At 39.7% G+C, this 26,436-nt stretch overlaps 1 long non-coding RNA gene and 1 pseudogene across 1 annotated transcript in view; one reads left to right on the top strand and one right to left on the bottom strand.

Annotated features, from left to right (window-relative positions):
* LOC100399138 (large ribosomal subunit protein uL3 pseudogene) overlaps window positions 1–4,541 on the bottom strand; it is a 47,214-nt pseudogene extending 42,673 nt beyond the window's left edge.
* LOC144579442 (uncharacterized) overlaps window positions 1–26,436 on the top strand; it is a 275,742-nt gene that overhangs the window by 95,126 nt on the left and 154,180 nt on the right. The window lies entirely within an intron of this gene.

Here is a 26,436-nt window from a genome sequence, read left to right on the forward strand (position 1 = left end):
TTTATTCTTTGGAGATAGTCAATTGCTACATTTTCTTTATATGGAAGGCAAGCATCCAAGAGATGTAATTTGAAGCCAAGAGTTTCATGCTCAATTTAGATCAAGTTTCTCTAATACATACCATTATGGTACAGATATCTGTAAACTAAACAAAAATAATTCTTAGCTCCTACTCTGGACCTACTAGCCTACTCAATAGATGATTCATCCATATTCCAGTACAGCTAAAGAAGAGGGGCAGTCCACTGGATTTTTAAACATTTGGTAATAGAACTTCCATACTTACACCCCTGCTGCTATGTAGAAATAAAAACCCTCATTTGATATATCGGTGTATCGTAAGGTACAAGAGTGGCAGCGTGTTATGTTCAAAAGAATGTTGGAGCTCTGCCTTCTGCTCCTGCCTGGCTCAAGGGGATTTTGAAAATGACCTGCTGTTTATGGAGTAGGAGTCAAAAAAACACAGATTTTATTGGCCCTGGATCTGCCAATTGGGCAAGTCTCTCAATTTCTCAGAGCCCCATTCCTTTGCTGGTAAAATGTGGTTGATCCTTTCTGCCCTGCCTGCCTCCCAGGGAGGTAACGAGGATCGAATGAGAGAGCACACACGAAGAGCTGCACAAGCTTAAAATATAATTACCATGATGCCAGGAGGGGAGTACTCCCAGTGTAACGAGGTGTGCTTGTCCTTCATGTACCCTCTCACCTTCCTCTCCCTTGCTTCCTGCTTCTTCATAGCATTTTCTCTCTTCCCTTCCCTCACTTTTATCCTCTGCCTCCTTTGCTCCCTCCTGCTGGAGTTTATGACCTAGGCTAATGAGACAAATATGGCTCCTCACATCAAGGGTGGGGAATTAAGGCCTGGTTATAGCCCAATTTAATTTTCATGATCTCTTGAACAAGTGAAGGAATGCTTGGGAAACAGGCAGCTCTTGGCCTGATGCCGGCCCAGCTCGAGTCGGGGCAGCCGTTACCCATACTAGTGCATCGCACTCCTGGTAGACATTTCAATTAGAAGTCATTACCCTTCCTTCCATGCCTGCCTCAGCAGAGGCTGCCGCCAGCCCTGGGTTTTAGTCCCAGCTCTTCCACTTAGCAAACAACCTTGAACGACTCATTTAATTTCTCTAAGCCTTAATTTCCTCACTTATAAAATGGGGATATTAATGTTTTGACTTTTACACAGGACCGTTTCAGGGATTGGATTAAATCAGATGACTTCAGACTGGCCAGTTCTATATTATGATTTTTAAAAATTATAGAACCTGCCTGGCCATTCATATTTTAAATGAATTCTTCCAAGTCAGTATTTTTAAGGAATATTTTTGGATAGCATATTTGCCTGTTCTAGCTCTCCCGTGATTATCTGAGATATAGAGTAAGCACTTTTACAAGACTCTTAAGAAGTTTAATAAAGATAAAATACTATATATTCCATATGTAGACTGTTAAGTCTAAAAAAATTCTTGCAGAAGTTCAAATTCCACATGGACTTGCTCTTTCTCTACCCTGCATCCAGAGACAAGGTACATTTTTTCTGATAATCATGAGACCCTTGGAAACGCCTCTATTCCCATCTTTATTCTCCCATCTTGTCTGGAATTTTCCTGTATTCATAGACTTTACAAATGGCTGGGTTCCCTCCCTGGGACCTGTCTCATCTTTTCTGTGTGGACAGAGGCTCTAGCTCCCCATTCGCTTGGGCAGTGTGCTCTTTGCTTCTTGGATACCTGACTTCTTTCCCTTGTCGCCTGCTCTTTCTGCCAAGCGAAAGTAGCTGCAATTTTGTTTCTACTCTTTCCTGTCTTGTACTAAGGTTCTGTAGTCATTTTCTATATCAGCTAGGTCTTACAGGACCTCTCTATTGACACAATCCTCAATATTGACCTCTTAAAAAAATTTTTTTTTATACTTTAAGTTCAGAGTACATGTGCAGATTGTGCAAGTTTGTTTCACAGGTACAAACGTGCCATGGTGGTTTGCTGCATCCATCACGCTATCATCCACATTAGGTAGTTCTCCTAATGCTATCCCTCCCCTAGCCCCCCACCCCCTGACAGGCCCCACTGTGTGATGTTCCCCTCCATATGTCCATATGTTCTCATCATTCATCTCCCACTTATGAGTGAGAATATGCAGTGTTTGGTTTTCTGTTCTTGTGTCAGTTTGCTGAGAATGATGATTTCCAGCTTCATCCATGTCCCTGCAAAGGACATGAACCCATCCTTTTTATGGCTGCATAGTATTCCATGGGGTATATGTACCACATTTTTCTTATCCAGTCTATCATTGATAGACATTTGGGTTGGTTCCAAGTCTTTGCTATTGTGAACAGTGCCACAGTGAACATATGTGTGCATGTGTCTTTATAACAGAATGATTTATAATCCTTTGGATACATACCCAGTAATGGGATTGCTGGGTCAAATGGTATTTCTATATCTGGATCCTTGAGCAATTGCCACACTGTCTTCCACAATGGTTGAACTAATTTACACTTCCATCAACATTGTAAAAGCATTCCTATTTCTCTACATCCTCTGTTTTTAACAATAAAATATAGTTTTGTTAGAAATATTTTCTCTAAAAATTTGTTTCAATGATATCATTAATAGGTTCTATCATTAATAAGTTCTCTTTTCTCCTCTACATGCTTGCATGTCCCGGTACCCTGTCTTCAGCCCTCTTTTTATGTGTATTCACTTCCTACATTGTTTCTCCTGTCCAAAGCTTTACTTATCCTCCATAACTGAGATAAGGAGACTCTGGGAATATGATGACATAAACATAACTCTCTTTCCCTCCCCTCAAGGCAAATTTGCCTTTTCTGAGCCAAGTAGGAACTGAGATCTTTCAGTAAATGGTATAGCCAGGGTTCCAGGCTCTGTTAACTTCCCTGAAAGAGAACTGAATGGGACTTCTTCTAAGTGCTGGGCAATCACCCAGGGAGTAGCATCAGAGACTAAGGATGAGGGTAGGGTAGGGAAGAGCCTTTGGACCCTAAAGGAAGTCTAATGCTAATCCTTAAGAGTGTGTTCATTTCCTTAACCTACAAAAGGCCAAGAAGGATTTGAAAGAGTTGATAAAGTTTTTCCCCCTTTCTGGGTTGGAGGAGTTCTGGTAGTACTGATAGTCGAGAGGCTACCCTAGCAGCCTTAGGTGGGGTTGATACCCTGTTCTTAAAACACAGGCCTACAGGATAAAAGATATGTTGACCTTTTACCTTCTTTCAGAGTCTCATCATTAAGAATATCTTAGCATTTAGGCTTGATGGGCCTTAATAGTCAGAAGAGGAAAAGAGAAGAAAAGAATCAGGTTGACCAATTAGGGAACAAACATGGCAAAAGAGATCTACTTGGGGGAGATGTATGACCATCTGAGTAGAGAAAGGATGAGGGAAGGAACATATACAACATAGCCTCATTGGAGCTTGATAACTACTTGATTTTTGAGCTAAAATCTTCACTATTTGAGAATGTTCAAATTGAGGTTCAAATTAGCAGTCTGAAGAAGAAATTATAAAAATATCTAAAACTATTTTCTTGTTTGGCTCCCTCCCTCCCCCAAAACTACCTCAAATCAGAAACAAAGACTTGGGTGTAGGCAGTGTGTTTTGCAGATAATTCCAGGATGCAAGAGTGGGAGAATACGGAGATTGAGACAGGGACAGTAAAATCTGATATAGGGATGCATTATAAAATCACTGCTATGGGTGGCAAGACTTAATTCCACAGGGACCTCCGGAGAAGCATCTAGAAGTCCTCCTGGAACTGAGCTCTTGAAAGACAGGAGGCTAGAGAATTTACTCACAGTCTCCCAGTCCTTACTGATGGAGAAATATTCCTATGAGCCTTAATTCCTCTGCATTTCAAGATGTGGGCAGAGGTTGAGGTGGACAGCTGTCAGCACAAGGCAAGTCTGAGTGCATATGGAATTGTCCATGAGAATTGAGTTGACATCTGAGATAGATGTCAACTGTATAGGAAACAGGGCACCATCCATGTCTTTTACCACCATTTCAGTAGAAAGATAAAACCTGGGAGATCTTGGGAGAAAAAGTAACTAGAGGAGAGATTTAAGAGACCCAACACACAAATAGATGATAATGCAGAAGGAAAAAAATTGATAGAAAAGAAACATAAGTAAAATCATCAATATTGACAAGACAAAAAACATTCAAGAGAAATATTCCTATGAGGCAAGCATATACTTATACCATTTATATTCTAACTCCCAAAGTCATCCCTTTGGACATAACCTATACCATGGGACGCAGACTTGCACACCCTGTGCATACTCCACGTCTCCATTGGGGACGCCAATTAATGTTTCCAGATTAACACAATGAATACAGAACCCAAGGTTTCCTCTCTCCCACTCCTATCTTAACTTGCTCCTTTCTCAATCTTACCCACTGAGTAGGCACTGTCATTTGTGCCATTGCTTCGGACAGAACCCCCGATGTCATCTTTAATTCCTCTGTATGTCTCACTCACCACACCTAATTTACTAGTTGGCTTTATCTTCAATATGTACCCCATATCTGACCACATGTTTTCACTGCCGTAGTTCAAAGCATCATTTTGCCAACTGAATTACTGCAATAACTTCCTGTGATATTGTGATAAAAAGAAATATATGTACATATTTCTTTTATAAGACAGGATCTCACTCTGTCACTCAGGCTGGAGTGTGCAGTGGTGTGTTGATAGCTCACTGCAGCCTTGACCTCCCAGGCTCAGGTGATCCTCCCAATTTAGGATCCTGGATAGCTGTGACTTCAGGCACATGCCACCACACCTGGAAACTTTGTGTATTTTTTTGTAGAGATGAGGTTTTGCCATGTTGCCCAGCTAGTCTCAAACTCCTGGGCTCAAGTGATCTTACTGCTGTGGCCTCTCAAAGTGCTTAGATTACAGGCATGAGTCACTGGACCAGAGTAGAAATATGTATTTGATGTCTTCCCTCAGTTCTAGTATTTAATCTTTGATGTTGGTTCCTGACACATAGCAACTAAAATCTTTGAAATTTCCTATGTGTTAAGAGTGTCGGACAGAGCTCTGAAATCTTTTGGGATTCCCTGGGTGATGGGAGCATCTTTTGTTCGAATGATGTGACTTGGTGGGCTTCTGGATAGCCTCAAAATGGAAGCTGGTTTTCAGGGGAACCAACCAGGTTATTAGAGAGTTGGAAGTTTCAGCCCCACTCCTGATCTTCAAGGAGCAAAGAGGGGCTGAAGATGGAGTTGATCGCCAATCGCCTACACAATGAAACCTCTATAATAACCCAAAAGGATGGGGGTTTGGGGAGCTTCCAGATAGCTGAACTTGTTGAGGTTCCTGGAGGGTGGTGAGCCTGGAGAGGGCATGGAAGCCCTGTGCCCCTTTCCAGATGCTTCCTCTATGTGTTTCCTTATAATATTCTTTATAATAATGGGTAAAAAAAAGTAAAGTGTTTCACCGAGTTCTGTGAGCTGCTTTAGCAAATTAATTGAATGCATGAAGGGAGAACTTAGCCTGCTGGGATTCTGTATTAGGCTAACTAGAGAGGTAAAGGAGTATCCAGGCTGAGCCCAGGATCCAAGGGCTCCCATATGAGAAGGATGAGGCAGCAGGAGTCTTCAGTCATAAAATGGAAAGTTTGTGCATCATGATTGTGTTTGTGTGTGTTCTTTTTATCATAGAATAGGAGACTAGTCATTCCGTTAATCAATAAGAATCAAAATGTATAGCTGGTTGGTCAGAAGCAGAGATTGCTGGAGAAGTATCTCTGGTCGAAGCTGACAGAATTGAACTAAATTGTTGGATACTTATTTGGTGCCCACTGGAGAACTGATTGCTTGGTGTGTGAGGAGGAATCTCCACATGTCTGGTATCAGAAGTGCTGTGTTGAGTAACTGTGTGACAGTAGAGAGAAAAAGTGGTTTGTTCTTCTCAGACTTCCGGTCTGGGGTCTCTGTTCCTTTTGTCCCCACATAGTGTGTTCTTCACACAAAATCCAGAATGGACCTTTTAAATATCTCAATTAGTTTTTGTCACTCTCTGTTCCCAAACCTTCTTGTGATTTCCTATTATATTAAAAAAAAATCCAAATTCCTTACCTGATGAACCTGCAGGCTCTGCTTGTTCCTTTTTCAGTTATCTGTAGCCCCCTGTTTTGCCATCACGTTACTCCACCCACCTCAACCTTCTTGTTTCTAATCACTCCAGTCTTTTCCCACTTCAGGGCCATTGCACTCACTATTTCCTTTGCCTTTAACTCAAATCCACCGGAGTGTTATTGCAATCTGGGTGTAATTTACTTACAAACTCATATAATTTATTTTCCCAACTGGGATAATTTTGGGTATATAATGAGTTGTTATTAATGATTGTATCAGGAAATGATAATAAACTGTAACTATTCCAGGCATAAATGGTCATCCTATGATATTTTCATGGCCCGATCCCTTACTTCTTTTAGGTCTTATGTCAAGCATTATCCTCTTAGAAAGGTCTTCATTTGCCACCCTATTTAAAATAAACACTTGCTTCCATCACTGTCCCTAGATTTCCCTGACTCTCCTTTATTTTTCTTCCGATATTTCTTGAATTATGTGACACATTATGTGAACATTTGTTTACTTGTTGAATGGCTGCCTCATCCCTAAAACATAGGTCCCATGGGGAAGGACCTTGTCTGTCTTGCTTACCACAATAACTTTTCTGTCAAGAGCACATAGTAGATGTTTAATAAATTTTAGTTGACTGCATTAATAAATATTGATCCTGGTCAAAGCTCTTACAGAAGGCCACTGCCTTGACCCCTTCCTGCCTTATCTTGGGTGAACTCAGCATGCTGGGGCTTGGTGCCCAGCCAATCAGAGAATTAAGACAGCATCCAGGCTAAGTTCAGGGTCCAAGGCCCCCACCTGAGATGGGTGGGGCAGCAGGAACAGTCACGCATAATATGGTCAGATTATGCATCAATATTGTGTTCATGTATTTTTTTTTCAGTTTGGAATAGAAAATCAGGCAGTGGTTGATGGCCAGAGAGCAAGGTTTAGCTGCCTCCAGGAGAGGAATTTGACTGCTCAGGGTGATGCAGGGTATCATGCCCCAGCCATTCTACTGGGGGTCAGGGATGGCTTCCAGGCTCAGTGTCAGGGGACCCGCATTGCAAAATCAGGATGTCTGGTGAGGCAGGGTTTGTTAGGTTAGTGTGATCCTGAGGATGATTGATTTCCAAGCTAGGATATATTCTTTTTACTTTCTGACATTTCTCTCTTCTTCTTGGTGCTCACACTAGGATTTATGGAAAATTATTTCTATGACTGGTAAAGCTAGAGCTGGGGGAAGGTCATGTCACCAGAGTTGAATAAAGTGGTCAAACTAAAAAATAGCTTCAGCCTAGAAACTGGAAAATGGAAGAAATTCTTAGTGACTTGAAAATCAGAAGCTTATGTTCCATACCAGTTCTGATACTATATTCTTGGTCATTTCAGGGTAGCATTTTATTTTTTCATCCAGGAACGAGCAGGATGGACAAGTTAATCTTAAAGGATCCTGTCAATTCTGAACAAAAATCAACAATTGATTCTTTTCAATTCATTAAGTATTTATCAAGAATCCTGTATGTGCTGGGGACTGTGCTAGGTTATGGATAAGTAGAAGTAAAGAAATTATAGTCTCTGTCTTTAATAAACTTTTAGTTTAGTGAAGAAGGCAGGTAAGTGAGCTTGCAGGTAAATACACCTAGGCACCATGCCAGAGGTTCTTACACAGCTTTGTGGAACATAGTTGAAGGAGCAAGTTAATTCTGTCTTCTGGAGTCAGGGGAAAATACAGGAAGAGGTGCTGTTTGAGTTGAAAATTTTAAGGAATAATTTGATGTAGAGGGGAGGAAAAAGAATTCTGGCAGAGGAATGAACACATGCAGTATCAGAGAAGCATGATGTCCATGGTAACTCAGGGAACAGATTGTAGTTCAGTATGGAATAACATTTTGTGACGTTCAGATTGGCAAAGAACTTGAAGGCCATTTTTTTTTTCTTAAGTCACTTGTAGTTTAGCAATTAGGATTGTTTTAGGCTGCAAGTAACAGCCTCTTCAGCTGATAGTGAAGAGGCTGTTCACTATCAAATAAACAGTAAAGACATTACATTTTCTCCTACAGCAAGAAGTCTAGAGACAGTTCATTCTAGTTTGGTGCAGCATCTCAACAATGTCTTCAGACTCAAGATCTTCCCTTTTTTTTTCTTTTGAGTCTTCATCATGCTGATATTCATTTTTAGTTTTCTTTGCTTCATGGTCATGTATAGTTAATGTAATGCTAGCTACTGTACTGGATAACTTCCTCAATTCTAAGTGGCTTAATACAACGCAAGTTTATATCTCTCTCCTATAAAATTTGAAATAGGTTTCCTGATAAGCTGATGGCCTTTCTTCAAGTGGTTTTCATCTTGTTATTCACCAGCTTCAATATAGCTTCCAAAATTTCCAAGGCTTTGATCAGGCTGGGAGGGAAAAGAATATATGGATCATGCATGAGAGCATTTTCTGTGTTAACCCTGGGGTGTTGTACAGTACTTTACTCTATATTCTATTGAACAGAATCCTTATTTAACTGCAAGGGAAAATGGAAAATGATGAGTATCGATGCAACTTGGAAGAAGAGAAAGTAAGTTGACTGATAAGTGAGCAGACTCGGCCATAGGTTACAGTGTGAATAATGAAGCTTTAAACATCACCTCCTACGAAATCATGTTCCAGGGAGGAGGAAAGGGGAACAGGGAGAGCAAGAAAGCTTTCCTCTTGAGTTTGTACCAAAGTTTTGGGAAATTTTCTAAAAGGCTTCCCCTTCCGTGTTCCTGATGAAATCTATGTCATGTGCTCACCTTCACCCAGACACAGGCTGAAACTATAAGCATCTGAATGGGAGTGACTGACATAGTGCATCTTGAATAATAGTTTGGAGTTTGAGAGAAATGTACTTGTTTTGTGAAAGGGTCGTATTATATGCAAAGTGACACCCAAATACCCCAGGAACCAAGAGACCAAAGAGAAATACAGTTTGTTGGTATGAAGTGATTTGACTTATGGACGGAAGTGTGGTCTTGCACGGCTGTGAGTCAGGCAGATTTCTCTGATGCTACCCCCAGACCCAGGGCTTATTAATCACAGGGAAAGGCTTTTCTTGCTTCAGAGGGAGTGGGTAGGAGAATTTGCTTAAGGGCAGAATTTATGGCACATATGTTCTCTTTCACAAGGAATGACCAATAAACTGGAAATCTGAGAGGCATTCCTGGAACTGGTGCTAAGCAGAAGTCAATGTGGTGGTTGGGCAGTAAAGATGGACTTGCTTTAGGGTCTACAATGCTTCTCCAGAACACATCAAATCTGTCCAATTCCTGAAGAGAATCAGGGTTCGGGTAGCCAGGAAGAAGGGAAAAATGATGGTTGAATCATCGACTCTAAGTGTCTACCAAGGAAGCCAAGGCAGATTTTTTGAACAGAGAGTGACATGATTGAATTTGTGGTTTAGGATGGTTGCACTGGAAAATAGATTGCCAGAATCTTCCTGTTCTGAGGCATGGGCATCAGTGTGTCTCAGGAAAATGTTAAAATCTAATAAGGTCAGAGAAAATCTTAGATGGCACTCAGCAAAGGGGATGTCTCAAAACTTTTACCTTGTGAAGAAATATCTAAATCTTTGATTCCAGAAATAAAATTTCTTTTTGAATAATTAAAGCCTGCGTCAAGGTGATTGATGGTCCAGAAAAATGTTTTAAATATTTTTCATGAAAAAAAGTTTCCTTTCCTTTGAAACCTTGGATATTTTTATTTCTCACCTTAACTGGGGTCTTCAGCTGTAAATGTTTTTTATTCACAAATGAAAGGTACCGTATTTAGATCACAATATGACTTGCTCTGCACTCATTAGAATGGTTCTAACAACTGCATGTGTGACTTGGCTAAGAATGACATTACCTGTGGAGTTGACCAACCTTTTGGTTTTTTTAAGGTAGCGGTTACTGAGACAGAAAGAAGGTTATCTGAGTCAAAGAAAATATGAAATATATGCAAGTGCCGAACATAATAAAATGACTAGGCATAAGATCGCTCATTAATGTATGATTTGGACACACTGTTTAAATTCTGAGAGCCTCAGTGATGCCTCAGGGATCACATAGGGTGATGAGTTAGTGCTTATCAAATATCCATGTCCCCTTCTACATTCAGTACCCACCTTGCAGTTAGGTTGTGTGTGACCACATGACTGACTAATTCAAGACAATATAATGTGAGCAGAAAGGATGTCGGTCACCTTGGGTCAAGGCCAGTTAGAATCAATATGTTTCCTATCTCTCTCTTTCTCCTCTGTGCTGATTTGGATGCAATGTGTTCCAGATGGCATAGCTATGAGATGGAGGAGGGCCACTGGCCCATCTCTCAATGAGCCAAAAATAATCCTGTCCAGGTACCGTAGGTAAGCAAATGCTTTGTAAATGTTAGTCACTACTAGTGGTGCCATTGTAATTTAAAAACAGGTAACCCTTTTCACTGCTATCTCAGCTCATAAGAGTTAAGCTTCAGCCACTTTAGTTAGATTCTACTTTGCTCAGAAAATAAGGCTTTCCTGTCATGTCTTCACCCTTGCACAAGGTGTCAAAGGCCTCTACCGTTTACTCAGGGAGCTTGCAACTATCTTGGACAAGGGACACTGGAGGGTTCGTACCTGAAAAGAAATCTATGCTGAGTCCCACCTGGCCCTCGAATTGACAGGTGCTACTTTTCCCTGACCCTTAGCTCCCTCTACGCCTTCCTTTCCCGTTTCAGTCTCTCCTCTGATTTCTCATCACTCTTTCTCCATCCTCAGGCAAGGACAACCTTTAAAAGTATAAATGCACAGAAATTTCTGTCTCATTTGTAGATCAGGTTCGGTCGTTTTTTGCACTTTTATTTGTGTTGGTGAGAACGGAGTAGGGGAAAAATGGCCTTTCAGCTAAGAGCAAGGGAGCAGAAGAGCAGATAAATATACTAAAGCACGTCGATTATGAATTTTAATTAAACCTATGTTATTATTTTTATTTATATGGCTATTAATAATTAAATGAAATTGGCTGCTGAGATTTGATGTCACATAACATGAAGGTAATTCACAAAAATAATTCTTGAGAAATTTATTATATGGCATGCAATCATCCTGAACCACCAACACACTTATCTACATCTATCAGAGGTAAACAGTAAGTCATATTTAGGTGAACCTAAGTGCCAACACAAATCAGGAAGTAGAACAATCAACAGTTTCTAGAAAACATTTCTAAAGTTCCCTACACTTTATTGACTTCTCTTAATCTAATTTGTGGTAGGCATCTTCTGACATTGTCCCAGTGTCCTTGTTTCCCGTCACATGCGCCCTTGTGTATTCCTCCCCCTTCCCAAGTATAGGGTGGTCTAGTGACTTGCTTCTAATCAATAGAATGTGACAAAAGTGACAGTATGAAACTTTCAATATTAGGTTATAAAAGATTATGACTATCAAGAAGATGAGAGTTTACACTCTCTCCCTGACCCTCTTGTTTGCCCACCCTCATGAAGTTAGTTTTCAGAGAGAGCCCTACATATGGTGCTGGAGACACAAATATGGAGAAGACTAATTCCCCTGTTTTGGAGAGTCCATAATCTACAGGAAAAATATAACTCATGTTTTAATAGAGACATGGTCAAAGGGTGGTGGCAACATAGATGAAGGAGCAATTAATTGAAATGATCAATAAATATTGATAATAGCTGAAGCAATCAATGTATGTTTTTAGAAGATGATACGGTACAAAGCAGACGGTCTGTATATCCTAATGCAGAGGTGGAACATCAGGGAACTTCAGATAGAGAGTCTGAGACCTGAGCATTAACATTTCAGTTCTGGTCCAAGAAAGTAACCAACTAAACAGAAGCAGGTGGATCACCTTGGGAAATGCAAGTGACCAAGCATATTATTACACAGAACACAGTGACATCAGATGCAAGCTCTAAGCAAAACTCAGATGGGGACTTTGCTCTAAGCTACTCCAGGCTGAGGAGTTCCCCAATGGTTATGGAAGGTGATTTGAAACTTACCAGCAGGCCCTTCTGTAAGAAATTCTGCCTATTATTTTCCATTACTATATATTTTACAGCTAAATTCTCCTCAAACAATATTTGTAAAGCACTATTACCTACCTTTAGAGATTTTTTTTAGTAAAATATCCACACAGAAAAGCATGCAAATCATAAATGTGTAGCTTGATGGATTTTCACAAATGGAATGCAACCATGTGACCTGCACCCAGCTAAAGAAAGAACATTACCAGGAGCTATCTCATGCTCCTTTTGAGTCCTTTTTTTAACTTTAAATTTAAAAATTTTTAAATAATTTTAGACTAATAGAAAAGTTGTAAAGATAGCACAGAAAGTTCCTATATGCCCTTCACTCTGTTTATTGTAATGTTAACGACCGATCGAATTATAACAAAATTATCAAAGGGACACGGGAATCAACTCGGACTAGCAGCAATGAAATCTTGGATGTTTTACGCAACAAGAGGAGCAACAAATAATAAAGTGCAACACATAGATTAAAATAAATATTAGTCAGTCACACTTATATAAATAATTGAATAAATAGAAAGGACCGCACTTTTTAAAAGTAGAATTCGAGTTAATAAATGCATTAGGAATGCTGAAAGCAGAAGATGATCATTAGGCAAACACCACGTTAATAACTGTGTCAAGAAGAATCACTGATAGATGTTAAAAGTAGTTGGCAAGAGCATGATAAGCAACAGAATATTTGCATAATCTCCAAGTATTTCTCTTTGAGAAATACTTAATAACGAATATCTTAATAATTAATAAGACATTTGTTAATTAAAATGGGGAAAATGGTAGCGTTCCAAGCGGAGAAACCTGCCAGACACTACCTTAATCTAGTAATAGATAAGAACATCACTGGAATAAGATGCACTTAATTCATGTACCTCCTGATATGAAGCACTGAGAAGGGCACAGTGTCACTTTGCAATATTTTTGCCCCAAATTTGTAGCTTCAATGTAATCATCAAAATCAGTATACAAACTGAAAATGGGGGCCATTCTGCCAGACCACTTTCAAAGTGCCAGGGTTGTGAAAGACAAAGATTGAAGAACTGTCCCAGACTGGAAGAGTCTAAGGAGACATGACAACTTAATGCATCATGGAATTAGATCCTGGACCAGAGGAAATAACAGTAGTAGGGAGACGTCTGAGACCCAAGTAAGGTCTGCAGATTAGTTAATAGTAAATTAATTTAACTTTCCTTTTTAATTTTTAAAAGATTAGAGAATAACAACATGGATACTACCTGCTTTGTGCCGGATACCACTGTAAGTGCTTTCCATGTATTCATCATCATTGTCATTTTGTACATAAAGAAACTGGAGCATAGACCAAAGAGGCTTCGTTCAGCTAGAGTTACGCAGCTGATGAGCAGCAGAGCAGGGATCAATGCTGGGTTTTCTGGCTTCCAGAATCTATGGTTAACCTCTCTGCTTACAGCCGTTCTGGCATAGTTCCTGTAGGGGGTCCTGGACTCCTGAGTGAGCAGACCAAAACAAGCAGCACCTCCTTACGGTCTTCACAGTGGGCTTGGAGGCAAGGCCTGCCTTCCTGGCTGGTAAGCACCTTACAAAGGCACTTTTCTTCCCGAGATTCTAAAATAGAAGCTCGGGGCTCTGTCTTCCCACAGAAAATATCGACATTTATATTTATTCCTTTTCCAGAAGCTGAGGAGACCTAGTTCATGCTAATTGCAGTTTACCAAATAAGCTGATTCTTAACCCCATGAATATTTTTGCCATTGAAAGCGCCTACAACTTGTGAAAATGAACAAATGGCAAACTGCTCTGCTCTTTTCGCTTCCCACACACGATTATATTTTGTTGCCTATTAACTCTGCAGTTGCACCACGGGCATCACAGAGACATGACCAAGGATCCCAGCAACCCCCAATCTGGGCACAGCATGTACCTGAGGTTAGTTCATACACACATTTTAGTCTTGGAAGAACATAGCCAACCACTGCTAGAAATGAGGTACTTGGGTGATCCGTAGGCCAGTAACTCAGGATTTAATTATTTGCTTATTTTTTCTATATTTTAAAAGCTATTTTAAAAACTTTTTATAATTACAAATAGCAGAACGACAGAATAATGAACACACATCTGTCCATTATCTGGTTCCAACAACTGTCAACATTTGGCGAAACATACTTCACAGACACACTGCTGGCATGCACACACTCATACAGTCACATGCCACATAAGTACATTTCAGTCAACAATACACATATGATGGTGGTCCTAAAAGATTATAATACCATAATTTTACTGTACCTTTTCTATGTTTAGACATGTTTGGATATGCAAATACTTAGCATTGTATAATTGGCTGCAGTATTCAGTACAGTAACATGCTGTACAGCTTTGTAGCCTAGGAACATTAGGGCATACCATCTATGTCTGTGTAAGTACATTCAGTGAAGTTCATAAGGCAACAAAATTGCTTAATGAAGTACTTCTTGGAATGCATCTCTATCATTAAGCAATGTATGACTGTATTTATTTCAGTATTTTCTATTTCAAAGGAAACTACAAATTCTATATAATACAGGCTTAAATGGGGTAGAATGCTGCCAGAGCTACAGACCAGATATGACTTTAGGACCACTCTTTTTTTTGTGGGTCGGGGGGAGGTAGGGTTAAGAAGATATTCAGGATTGAGCAGCATCGATTAGCCAACAGGGTAGAGTGGGAACGATTGGGTGTAACACTCAATCATAGAAAGTCATTACTGAAAGCTCTGTTGCAAGCCTTTTTCCTCTCTTTTCTCCCCTTACCTTGTGCTTTAGTTAAACTGGTGTACTTAATTAACCATCAGAGCACATGCTCTGTACTTCTCACTCTTGTCTTTGTGATTTCCCCTTCATTTGTCCCTCCTTTTTCTCTCTATTTACCATCACATTTCTTCTATCTTTACCCAAATCTTTTCTACATCCTGACCCAATGGCACCTTCTTCCAAAATGTGCCTCCCCTATTTAAATGTCGTCCACAATATGGAAACATTTTTCCCCTGCTTTGAGCTCCTATGAATTTTATCTGTAGTGCTTCTGTAGCCTTTATCACTTTTCGTTTTGCTTCTTGCTTCGTTATGGGCATAAAATCTTTGCCTCTAGATTATACATTTCTGGAGAAATGTATAGCTACCATACCTTATCATCTTTGCATTTTTTCAGTGTCTTGTACCTAATAGTGTTTTATTACTGTTTGTTGTGTGTGTGCCCAAAGGCCTTATAATGATCACCTAGCTTATTAATGTCCAGAAACTGGTGTGGCCAGCTTTTCCAATGTATCATTTTCTGATTTGAATGGCTGGAGAAAGGAGAGGATCAAGGCTCATTTAAAGGCTAGAGTCCTCTAGGACAGCTGCAGTGGGTACCACTGTCCCCTAGCACAGTAGAGGTCATTGTGATGCTTCTATCTGGTCCATTGGAGTGAGGGTGAAAATACTAGTGTGTTACTTAAAGGGCTTGGAGGCTGACAGATGGAAAAGATTTCTGATCTTTTTTGACAAGCTAGATTCCCAATACAATTAGAAATTAAAAGGAGCAAAAGAGACCAATTCACACAATACTTCCTTCGTTATTCAGATAAGATACATTTTACATGCTTTATGAGGTTAATGTCCCCTGCTCCTGATTACAAAAATCTGATTGGCATATTAATCAAGTTATAAAAGAGAAGGAAGAACCACAAAAGAGATGGCAGCTGCTCTTTTGCTGCTGAATCCATTCAGGATATAAAATTTTTGCTGAGATATTTATTGTAAAATAGTTTTTTTCCCTCCTCTTGCTTTTATTTTTAGCCTGCGTTACCCCAGCATCTGTTCCACCTCATGTGAGAAATGTGTTGAAATGGGAGGGCGAGAGGAATGTACTTAAAAAAAAATTGGGAAGGCTTCTGCAGAGTGTGAGAGGAGAGGCAACACATCCTACTCTAATCAAAGTCTGAGGCTCCTGGGAGGAAGTCGCTTTTCTCCTCTTGACACTTACATTTTCAGATCCTGGAGTTTTAAGAGACATCTGGGAAAAACTCACATTTTGTCAGCAACATCCCTACTAAGTGCTTGCCCAGCTGTTGATTGAGTACTTTCAATGATGGGAAACTCATGACCTCCAAAATCATCTTTGAAGAAGAAAAAAAACAGACCAGTCTTCAGGATTTTCTTTGTAAGGAAGAAAAAGACACGATAGGAGCCAATCGGAGTCATGAGGAGCCAGCAGTTCATTGACTAGTGGAGTTCCATGTCCTCATCAATTAGAAAGTTATTCCTTGTTCATAGATAATGCTTCTACAGCTTGTTCCTCCTTTGGTCCACTGACCTATGTATGAAAAGTTTATTGCCTATTCAAATGTTTAAAGATGGTTTCTCTCCTAAGAATTCTGTTCTCCAGGTTAAATTTCCCAATTGTTTCTTGAGTTCCTTTGAAGTCATGGTTTTGAGTGCTTTTGCCTTTCTAATTACTCTTGTCCTAACCATATGAATCTACTAAAGATATGGGTTCCTGATTTGAATTTATTGCTCTACCTGAAGGAACACTTACTTTGCAGGTGTAGAGAAGGAAAGAGATTCTAACATCTTGTTCTGTGTTGTTTTTTTTTAAATTACCTCTCACCTCAAGTTGGCATTAATCAGTTGATAACCTGGGCATTGGTTTGCAGGTTATCAGATATTTTTACTAAAATGAATTAATTTGTTCTATAAGGAAAACATCATACAACATAGGGGCTGATATTTCAGGCCTTTAGCCAAAGCACTAATTTCCAAAGATATGTATTCTGCATCTTGCAGACAATAGTTTATGATGGACTACAAATTAAACCACATAAAATGGGATACAATTTGGGGAAAAAAGTTTGGAGAAAATGAAGAAGTGATTGTATTAGAATCCAGATAAATCACTAGAATTGGGCATTAAATAGAGTCCAAGTTTCCTAATAAAGACAAAAATAAAAATACAGTAAATCTTTTGGTTTTTCTCTGTTGGAAGAAAATGTGTCCTTTGGATGAACACATTTTGTCCTACCAACAATGTACCAGATAACAAATCTATGTATTTATATTCCACCTCTTTCCCTCTGAAAGTATGCCCCGTGGTGCTAGGGATCATGTCTCTCTTGCTCAGTGTCCCATCCCTTGTGCTGGAGATAGCTTTGGCACGTATAGACACTCAAAATGTTTTTTGACAAGGTTCCACAAAAAAGATTTGAGGCTATTGACTTGCAATAAAACATTATACAATAAAAATTAATCAGAATAAGAACAGAAAAGTAATACATAAAGTTTAGTGACAAAAGGAACATAAGCTGAGTTCCTGTGAGAGTCAAAGGATTTTGACTGCAGGTGAACCTCATATTTGACACCGAGCTTGCAGTGGCAAAAGTGGAAAAGAAGATATGATCAGTATCGTCAATCTTATGCCTGAAATAGAAAAGTATTTCACTTACCTGCAGGAGGAAAAATTTTCCCAAGTATTTTGAAAGACATTTCTCATGTGGAAACCTATGGAGAGTACGGGGAGCCATGCTTTTAGCAACGTTCTTGCTGCAAACGCAGTTCAAGGCTATCCCTCATGGCGTCCTGAGATGGGAGCAGAGGGACCATGGTGACAAGCAGCTCTCACAGTGAAGGTGAAGGGGTGCCTCCTCCCATGCAGTCTCACAGAGCAACGCCAAGGAGTGTAGGAGATAGGTTTGAGCTTTGCTTTTGCAGGTGCTTCCACTTGGTCACTGTGAATTCAAAACAAAGTCAAGCTTGGCCCCGGAAGGAGGGAAGACCACGAGAATTGATCAGTGGCCATTAGTGGGCACTCCCTTACTCTGTTGGTGGTTTTTACTGGGAGCCACCCGATAGTGAAGGTAAACTTGTTTTAATGAATCCTAAAGTTTCCTCTGTAAATTAGGTCTCTAGGGAACCGAGCGAATCAACCTGATTGATGTTGTCTTAGTTTGGGTTTCCCTGAAATCAGATTTCAAAGAAAGCCCTTGAGTGTGGTGGTTTGTTGAAGAGGCAATCCTAGGAAGCTCAGGGGAGGAAATTGGGAATGTGAGATGGGGAAGGAGCGAAGTCTTGTTAGTGATTGGTTTGCCCTGTAGGTGGAGAGTATTGACTTGGTTTTTACCTCTTTGGGATTTTTTAAAAATTCCCCAGCCTACTATGATTTTTGCTTTCCCTTGCTCCCATTGCATATAATGTACCTGGCACTCCTGTATCACCAACCACATCACACAATTTGTCAGCATTTGTGATACAGATGTTTTTTCTATCAGAAATTGAGTTCCTTGAAAAAAGTCATAACCATATTTCAATTTCTTTGGTCTGGCACACAATAAGCAAAAATATTTGTTGATTGTATTCAGGTGGACCTCCCACCATCAAGTGGAGCAATCACATCCTTGAGAATCCATTGCCCAGTTCTCTTCTGCGTGGCTGGACCTGAACTGGCAAAACAAATTCTTTGATAAAGGGTCAGCAGGAATGTCTCTCTTCTTTTGTGAGTAATACCACCAGAAGTGATTTTAGATTTTTGTTGCTATAGAAACCTCAGAAAGTACATTACCTTCAATGCAAAGGCATCTTATTCCTTAAAAATTTCATGTTTGAATGATTTAAATGCAGGTCCCAGCTGGGTGATTAAATGCTTCATGTGAGGGAAACAGTATAATGTAGCGGTTAAACGTGTAGTAGGCTTTAGTTTCAGACTGCCTGGGTTCACCTGCTGGCTCCATCCCTTAGTATCTGTGTGACCTTGAACAAGTCAGATGAAGAAATTGATGCTTAAAGACACTATGTAGCTTTCCCAAGAATTCACAGCTCTACCACTTAAAACTTTACCTGGTGGTTAATATTAGCTGCAGAAACTTGTTAAGGTCACACTACTAGTAAGTGATTAAGTCAGAATTTGAACAAGGAAAAAGAAAATAATGCCCCTCCTCTCTTTTCCTTTTCTTATTTTTTTTCTGGGAGAAAAGTTCAATTGGACTCTTATTGAAAAGGAGTTAAATTACATTACTGTATGAACAGAGAGACTATTTCTAGTAACAGGCAATGGCTTCTTGTATCACTTTGCTTCAACAATATAATCCCTCTTAAAATAGATACATTTGTGTTTGCTTTAATAGAAACCATTTATTGGGTGCCTACTGTGTATCATGTTCCAAATCAACATAATTCTAAACCTCAAAATAATGCTGCCAAAGTAAATTTTATTGTCTTACTGAGTTTTCCTGGAGGCAGACCATGAGAGAAGGGTTCAAATTCAAGTTCAGTTGCACTTTTAACAACACGGGTTTGAACTGTGCCAGTCCACTTATAAATATTTTTTAATAAAAGTTACACTGGAAGTAATTCTTTTCCTGTCTCCCCTTCTACCTCCTCCTTCTGCCTCTGCCCCTCCTGAAGTATCAAAAACCTGCCTCTTCCTCCTCCTCTGCTTTCTCAATGTGAAGACGATGAAGATGAAGACCTTTAAGATGAACCACTTTGTCTTAATGACTAGTAAATAGACTTTCTCTTCCTTATGATATTCGTAATAACATTTTCTTTTCTCTAGCTTACATTAAGAATAGGGTATATAATACATATAATGTACAAAATATGTGTTAATTTACTGTTTACATTTTCAGTAAGGCTTCTGGTGAACAATAGACTATTGGTAGCTGAGTTTTGGGGGGATCAGAAATGATACATCTATTTCCTACTGCCCCTAGCCCTTGCATTATGCAAAGGTCCACTGCAGTTTATTTGAACGATGATCCCAGGAAATGGAGTAGTGAGCAGGAAAGGGAAACAGCAAATTCAGGATGTGCTCTCAAGAACGTTAACACTGTGGGCACCTGGGGTTAATCCTGCTGAGCACCTCTGGGAACTAATGTAGAAAAAGCACTTCAGGGTTATCCTAGTGAAGGTGTAGGAGCTGGGACGTTTTATACACCAAGTCCAGCTACTCACTGGCTGAGGGCAGCACTCTGAGATACAGTAATTCTCCAGTATCTGTGACTCACCATGGATCAGCAGAGTAAGCGCCTCCAGATACATTCTTAGGCAAAAATGTGCCAGTATTGGCAGGTGGAGGACTCAAGGGATCATGGTGGGCCATTAACAAAGTCAGGTACAGTTAATTACCATCCACATTTGAGGTTGAGGAAATTGAGGTTCAGAGAAGTGAATTGACATGCTCCAGATCTCTGGTATGTAAAATATTGGATCTGGTATTAGAATTCAGATCGTTCTGACTCTAAAATCTGAACTTTTTCTACTCCTCTCATCATCTTGCCTTCCAACATTGGGCTGGAAAGTAACTAGAGAGTTTTTGTGAACTGAAACCAGTCTGAGAACTAAAACCAATATGAGGAATGTGCTTTTGAGGATTCCAGGGCGTTTGGAATAATATAATTGTTCTGTGTTATAGTAATTGGGATTCCCAATAGGCTGAATTGTGTCCCCATGACACCCCCACAAGATATCAGAGTCTGGCGAGGCACGGTGGCTCACACCTGAATCCTAGCACTTTGGGAGGCTGAGGCGGGTAGATCACAAGGTCAGGAGTTTGATACCAGCCTGACTAACATGGTGAAACCCCATCTCTACTAAAAATACAAAAATTAGCTGGACATGGTGGTGCACACCTCTAATTCCAGCTGCTCAGGAGGCTGAGGTGGGAGAATCACTTGGGACTGGGAGGAGGAGGTTGCAGTGAGCAGAGATCATGCCACTACAGCCTGAAGGACAGATCTAGACTCTGTCTCCAAAAAAAGAAAAAAAAGATGTCGAAGTTCTAACCCTTTAGCACCTTCAGCACCTTAGAATGTGAGCTTATTTGAAAATAGGGATTTTTTTCCCCCAGATGTAATTAGTTAAGATGAGGTCATACTGGGGTAGGAGGATCAGCCCCTAATCATATATGAGTGCTGGCTTTATAAGACAGCAATATGTAGACAGAGATGTCCAAAGAGAACACTGTGAGGCCAAGAAAGCAGACACTGGAGTTAAGCAGCCACAGTCAAGGCGCACCAAGAATTGCGCCAGAAAACCACCAGAAACTAGGAAGGAGCAAGGAAAGATTCAGACAGTACGGCCCATCTTGCTGATGCCTTGATGTTGGACTTCCAGTCTCCAGAAGTATGAGACAATAAATTTATGTTTTAAAAGCCATTCGGTTAGTAGTATTTTCTTAGGCAGCTCTGGGAAACCAATACAAAACTCTTTTTATTTAATAAAACTTGTATTGAAACTAGTGATTGTGCAAGAGGGAGGTTTGTGCTAGCTTGCAGACTTGCCTGAGTTGCAGTTTTGCATGACGACTTTTTTTTTAGTGTGATGTGGGTCCCTTGAGGAATCAATGCTTCTGAAACAAAAAGTATATAGCCATGAGGTTTGGATAAAAATAATTTCCTTATATAGCACTTCCTAGACTCTTCCTGGATTGATGTATCTAGCACTGATTTCAGCTAATGTAAAATAGACAATTTCAAAGTCAGAGAAAAACAAAAATGGAGCAGTAAAGGAACCCAGTGTGAGGCTACAGGCCCCTGCACAGCTCTGGCATCTGATGTAGCCTCTTGCAAGGCATTTCACATCTGATCCGCCAGGATTTCATAAGCAGCTTCTCCTGCTTTACTGCGCTGCCAGGACTTCAGCAACTGGCCTGGGACAAAGAAGAACTAAAGGAAGATTCACTCTTAGAAATGATAATCATTGGCCTTAGACAGAGGGAACACTGAGCATACCCTCCAGGGAGGGAGAGTAAAGAATGAGTACTCAAATTGTGTTAAGAGCACCCAGAGACAGTGAGTGAGTTCATCCCATGTGCAAATGATGGTGAACCATAGCTCACAGTCGGGAGGAATATGTATAGGCTACTTTCTGCTTCTGTCCTCTTGAGACAAAATCATTGCAATGTGGCTTTATGTTCCCGTCACCTTGTACGCTGACATGGAAAACAACTGCAAACTGCGATGAATCTGACTTCAGAGTATTTGGGGCTGCTTCTCTGTGTGTGGCTCATCCACCAGCAATGGTCCCTACTGATATACCATTGCTCAAAAGAGATGTGTGCCTTTACATCCACATTGGTTAGTGTTCAGCCACGTGATACAATGGAAAAACTGTAGGTATTGGAGATGTGGAAGTCTGGGTTTGGATGCAGAAAAGGCTGATAGTTTCTTTGCTCTGTTTCCTTCTATATCTATAACTGTAATGTGGACATAAAAGCATCCCTGTTACAGTGTTGAAGGATTAAATGAAGGTAAGGAGAGAATCCATGCCTAGGTCCCTTGGAGGATCAAATAAATGTACAAACTAAATGTACAAAAATTAAGTGCTGTGCCTGTAAGCAATCAACGCCTTTTAGCTCTTCTTCTTATTACCGTTATCACTGTTAGAAGAGATAACGTATGCAAAATATCTGGCATGTCAGAAGTAGGCATATGTATTATTTCTTAGGATGCTGCAAATTTGACCACTCCAAATATACAGAGTCCGAAGGAACGGGAGATAACTTATGTCTATCTACATCTATCTATTTATATCTATATCACCTGTCTTATAATGGTATCCAAATAAGTTTTTCTTTACTTGGGAATTTATGAAGACAAAAGGAGACTTGTTATGGCAGACAGAATTTACCCTTCAGAGTGACAGGTGAATAATGTACAGGCATCCCCACGGAAAGATCTTGGGGTAAATACCCAATCCCTCCTCACTTTGATGGCGATGACCCTCTTAGGCATGGCGTTAGTGTTGCCTGTCCTAGTTAGGGTTTGTATCAGTGTTTCTTAACTGATGATGGACCTGCCAATCACTTGGGAAACTCATCAAGATATAAATGCAGATTCAGGGGTCTGGAGTGAAGCCTGAGGTGCTCCATTTCTGACAGGCTCCCTGGTGATGCTGAGGCTGCTCATTGACCACACTTTGAGAAGCAAGGCAATGGATGCTTTCTTATTGTCCCCATCCTGTTCTGTTGCATCTGTACATCTAACTCTTTGTGGACCCCATTGTTCCTTGTCAGTTAACATCAGTCTGATTACTTCTGATTCTTCTGTGGCTCATTCACTCTTTCAACATTTATTGAGTCATTATTATGTGCCAGAAACTATGTCTGGCACTAAAGCTCACAGATGATATTCTGGATTAGATAATGGGCATGGATTTCAGTGCTATTGGTTAGTTGTAGCATATTTCAGAGGGACAAGTCCCTCTGCATTGTGATGTCTGCTTTTGGCACTCCCCTGCCTATTTTCAACTCTCAGAGTTGTGGACTGGGTCAAGAACATGTGGTAGCGAAAGAAGTTGTCCTTTTCAAATTTAAGCCAGCTGACACCAGCCCCTAGCATCTGCATAGTCTGACTCTTTGTTGGGTGTCTGCCTATTTTGACACAAAATTCTTCTCCATTGTAAAACTCTAAATAGAATCACAGGATCATAGTGCATTGTGCACAGCAGGCAACTCAGGTAAAGTCTGGAAGACATGTCTATTTGCTTGTCTTTCTGTATTTTTTATCAGAGGTTTCTTCCAGCCCACCCTTTCTCCAATCTTACTGGTTTCTTTCCTCCCTTTCCCAGATCTTCTCTCACCCTCAAATTCTCCTCTCTTATGCTAAGCAGTTTGGCTGTGTCTTAGCTCTTTGATATTTTTGCATCAGTTTTGGCAAGCAATGGCTCCTCCACTTGTCAGAGCCCATCTTCTATAGATGGTAGTAGTACATTAGGACTAAAAAACATTTCTGCCTTACGAAACTATGGGTGAAAGAGCATAGTGACATGTTAGTGTCCTATAGAATGAGGAAATTGTTTTTTAATTTCTGTCATTTTCTTTAAAACAGACTAATACATCACCAATGTCTCTTGCCACATGCATGCTGTAGATGGCTGAGCCAGTCTTACAGCTTCATTTGTTTCTGTTCTGATTGCAACGAAGAAACGGAAGCAGCTCAGCAGATTCTCTATACTGATTTCACTGTCTTTAATCCTTATGAATGAAATTGCTTAAGGTTCAATCTATATTGTAAAGATTTCTTCTTGTGTTTCTATTTCTCCAGTGATTTCTGTTCTTATTTGCTTTGGCATAAATCTGTGAAGATGCTAGAGGATGAATATTCTTCCAGGAAAACTTGCTTTGTAAAATTCTTATTATAAAATGCCTTCTTTCTGCACTGTGTGATGGGAGGGTCTTTATTAGCTCTCTCTGACTTTCCATGGACAAAAAATTTCTGGGCTGAATGTTGATAAGATAATGTTTTTCTTGCGTTTCTTAAAAACCATTTACTGTATGATGACTTCATGTATTCTATCAGCTGTGTTTTCTCTGACTAGTCTCCCCACTCCCTGTCCCCACGTATAGCAGCTGGACTAAAACACGATGAGCTTGTTTTATAGTTTACGCTTAATGGATTCATGTCCTCTTACATGTGGACCACATAAGTCAAGGAAGGAATCATTTTTATGTTCTGCATGTTTACTGCGGGTCGTGTCGTTTCTTCTTTGACCCAAACCCTGGTGTGCTGGCGTGTGAGCTTGTTTTCTCTAGATAAAACACAACTTCCAATTTGGAAATGAGATGACTTAACAAGTCTCATAAAAAGAATTGGAAAGATCTCTGGACATCCAAGAGCTCTTATGTGCCGGCATTTTGTAGAATGTAAAAGAATCTGGAACATATGGATTAGATTCCTGTTAAAATATACACATTCCTTTTAAAAACTGCTTGAGATAAGCCACATTTTGAACTTCCTCAGCCTCTCTCTTCTCTTTCTTTCTGGCTAATATCCTATCCCACTTTTGGGACATTTTTTTCAAATGGTCAAAAACACTGTCTTGATGTTCCTAAAATCATCCATCCTGAAGAGGTTTTGGAGACCTGCTTTTTAATTTTCAATCACTTTCATCTTTTCTGAAGGACAGTTCTTGTATTTCAAATATGGGTTCCAGTCATGATTATTTTTTGCACTGTTATACACTGATCCAGTGATGATTATTGTTTGTGCTGTTATGTTTTTTGAACATGCATAGTTTTATTTTTCTGATTTTCTCATAAGAAGGATAGACTGTAAGTCAGTGTAATTGATGACTAGTTTTCTTTTAAAACTTTTCATTGAATTTCTGATTATTAAAATATTCTAGTTTTTTCCCAACTACTTAAGAGTCTGCTTTATTGTAAGCTGTAGGATTAGTAGAACTTGGCTCACTTCTAGGTCTGCAGGACCCTGAACACTGCCTGGCACACAATTGGTGCTCAACAGACATTTATTGACTTGAATGACTAAATTTTCTGAATGGAGTTATGGTTCAGGCTTTATCCTTAAGATCCATCCTTGACCTCACTTTCTACCTTACTTCCTTACAAATCTCAGCCACTCCTGTTCTCTCAGCTGGTACTCACTGGCCCCTCTATACTCCTGCTTTCTCTATCATGACTCCAGTTAGGTGCAGACACACCAATTAGCTGTCTTCCCATCACCTTAGGAAAAAAACAGTGTAATTCACATTCTTTCCCCCAGCCTTGGAGTCAATCTTTGTTTCCACCTTTGCTTTCCCCACCATTATCTAGACATTTATAGCATCCTTTACATTCTTCCTTTTTAAATTTCTTAGTTCTTTTTACTTCTATTACCAGTTCTCTAGTATTTTGTCAAAATATAATATTTCCTCTAAGCTTGTCCTCCTGCTTTCTTATCTATCTTTACATGGTTGCTAGATGTGTATTCTAAAATCTTGCTGTGCATATATGGTTTATGTGCTTAGAAATGTTCAGCTCAATAGTCTTTGGAAAAGGATGATAATTTTGTGTTTGAATTCTCAAAGTCCTTCCTCCCTTTGTCCCAGTCTATCTCCCCAACTTCATCAAAATTGAAATGGTATCTAAGGTGATACTCGAAAATGATGTACAGGATGATTTGGTGGGAGAGGGCATGTGTGACTTGGATCTGGGACAACTGTCATTGAGAGTAACCTTATTAATAAAATTTATATTTCTTAAAAATAAAGAGAGGCTGGAGGCCAAGACATAGGTTCAGAAAGTCCTCAAATGCCTGTTGCTCATGTTTTGGTATTGATATGTGTCTAGACTAAAGATCCTTAAAACCAGAAACTATTTCAGAAATCTAGAAGTTGCTTCTGAAATTGATAGTGTAATGACAGGTCCTGAAAACAAATATAGGTTCAAAGCCTTCATTTACTAAGTAGTTATCACTTTGGGTAAGTTATTTACCTTTTTCACAACTTGTTTTTTTCATCTATAAAATGGAGGTGAAAATATTTAACATAAAAATTGTTGCAAGATTAAAATGAGGTAATTTATGCACTGTACCAGATGCAGT

The sequence above is a fragment of the Callithrix jacchus genome, chromosome 1, assembly GCF_049354715.1.
Source record: "Callithrix jacchus isolate 240 chromosome 1, calJac240_pri, whole genome shotgun sequence".
NCBI lineage: Eukaryota > Metazoa > Chordata > Mammalia > Primates > Cebidae > Callithrix > Callithrix jacchus.